The 2311-nt window shown below is 37.0% G+C and overlaps 1 non-coding gene across 1 annotated transcript; it reads left to right on the top strand.

The window, feature by feature from the left end:
- Nucleotides 1-1190: 1190 nt before the first annotated feature.
- Nucleotides 1191-1294, top strand: LOC130978283 (small nucleolar RNA R71). Its single transcript, XR_009085935.1, has one exon. It is a non-coding gene; the product is annotated as a small nucleolar RNA R71 (small nucleolar RNA).
- The last annotated feature ends 1017 nt before the right edge of the window (nt 1295-2311 follow it).

Here is a 2311-nt window from a genome sequence, read left to right as displayed (position 1 = left end):
TAACCCTAGGTCACACAGAGCTTTCTCAAAGGTCATGGTGCCTATGGTACAGGGTATTACGAATTTGCCAGGATCTTGTCTCTTTTGAGGTAAAGTTTGCTGAACCCAGGTATCTAGTTCACTAATGAGCAAGGGAGGTTCACCTTCCCAAGTTTCATTACCAAATAACTTGGCATTCAGTTTCCTGATAGCTCCTAGATATTGAGCAATTTGCTCTCCAGTTACATCTTCATCCTCTTCAGAGGAAGAATAGTCTTCAGAGCTCATGAATGGCAGAAGGAGGTTTAATAGAATCTCTATGGTCTCTATATGAGCCTCAGATTCCCTTGGGTCCTCAATAGGGAACTCCTTCTTGCTTGAGAGACGTCCCATGAGGTATTCTTCATTGGGATTCACGTCCTCTCCTTCCTCTCTAGGTTTGGCCATGTTGATTATATCAATGGCCTTGCACTCTCTTTTTGTATTCTCTTCAGTATTGCTTGGGAGAGTACTAGGAGGAGTTTCAGTGATTTTCTTACTCAGCTGGCCCACTTGTGCCTCTAGATTTCTGATGGAGGACCTTGTTTCACTCATGAAACTTAAAGTGGCCTTAGACAAATCAGAGACTAAATTTGCTAAGTTAGAGGTACTCTGTTCATAATTCTCTATCTGTTGTTAAGATGATGGATAAGGCTTAATATTGCTGAGCCTATTTCTTCCACCATTATTAAAGCCTTGTTGAGGCTTTTGTTGATCCTTCCATGAGAAATTTAGATGATTTCTCCATTATGAATTATAGGTGTTCCATAAAGGTTCACCTATATAATTTACCTCTGCTATTGCAGGGTTCTCAAGATCATAAGCTGCTTCTTCTGAAGATGCCTCTTTAGTACTGTTGGATGCATTTTTCCATCCATTCAGACTTTGAGAAATCATGTTGACTTACTAAGTCAACATTTTGTTTTGAGGCAAAAATGGCATTCAGAACATCAATTTCAAGAACTCCCATCCTTTGAGGCATCCCATTATTCACGGAATTCCTCTCCGAAGTGTACATGAACTGGTTATTTGCAACCATGTCAATAAGTTTTTGAGCTTCTATAGGCGTTTTCTTTAGGTGAATGGATCCACCTGCAAAATGGTCCAGTGACATCTTAGAGAACTCAGATAGACCATAATAAAATATATCTATCATGGTCGATTCTGAAAACATGTCAGAAGGACATCTTTTGGTCATCTGCTTGTATCTTTTCCAAGCTTCACAGAGGGATTCACCATCTTTTTGTTTGAAGGTCTGAACATCCACTCTAAGCTTGCTCAGCTTTTGAGGAGGAAAGAACTTAGCCAAGAAGGCCGTGACCAGCTTATCCTAGGAGTCCAATCTATCCTTAGGTTATGAATCCAACCATGTTCTAGCTCTGTCTCTTACAGCAAAAGGGAAAAGCATGAGCCTGTAGACTTCAGGATCTACTCCATTCGTCTTTAAAGTCTTGCAGATCTGTAAGAACTCAGTTAAAAACTGATAGGGATCTTCTGATGGAAGTCCATAAAATTTGCAGTTTTGTTGCATTAGAGAAACTAGTTGAGGTTTAAGCTCAAAATTGTTTGCCCCAATGGTAGGGATTGAGATGCTTCTTCCATCAAACTTGGAAGTAAGTGCAGTATAATCACCAAGCATCCTCCTTGCATTATTGTTGTTAGGTTCGGCTGCCATCTCCTTCTCTTGTTCGAAAATTTCAGTAAGGTTGTCTTTGGATTATTGTAATTTGGCTTCTCTTAGTTTCCTCTTCAGAGTCCTTTCAGGTTCAGGGTCAGCTTCAACAAGAATGCCTTTTTCCTTGTTCTTACTCATATGAAAGATAAGAGAACAAGAAAAGAAGAGAAGAGGAATCCTCTATGTTACAGTAAAGAGGTTCCTTATTGTTAGTAGAAGAAGAAAGGGAATAAAGAAAGGAGAATCCAAACAGAAGGGTGAGGATAGAGGCAGTGATTTGAAATGAAGAGAAGTGTTAGTAAATGAATGAATAAATAGAATAAGATGAGAGAGGGAGAAATTTTCGAAATTAAATTTTGAAAAGGAGTTAAATGATTTTCGAAAATAAAGATAAGAAATAAAATTAAAATTAAAATTTAAAAAATTAATTAATTAAAAAAATAATTTTTGAAGAAGAGGGAGATATTTTCGAAAATTAGAGAGAGAAAAGTAGTTAGGTGGTTTTGAAAAAGATAAGAAACAAACAAAAAGTCAAATAGTTAGTTGAAAAAGATTTGAAAATCAAATTTGAAAAGATAAGAAGATAAGAAGTTAGAAAAGATATTTTAAAATCAAATT

Source organism: Arachis stenosperma, chromosome 4 (assembly GCF_014773155.1).
Source record: "Arachis stenosperma cultivar V10309 chromosome 4, arast.V10309.gnm1.PFL2, whole genome shotgun sequence".
NCBI lineage: Eukaryota > Viridiplantae > Streptophyta > Magnoliopsida > Fabales > Fabaceae > Arachis > Arachis stenosperma.
The sequence above is the reverse complement of the archived record's forward strand: the minus strand, read 5'-3'. Positions and strand labels throughout refer to the sequence as shown.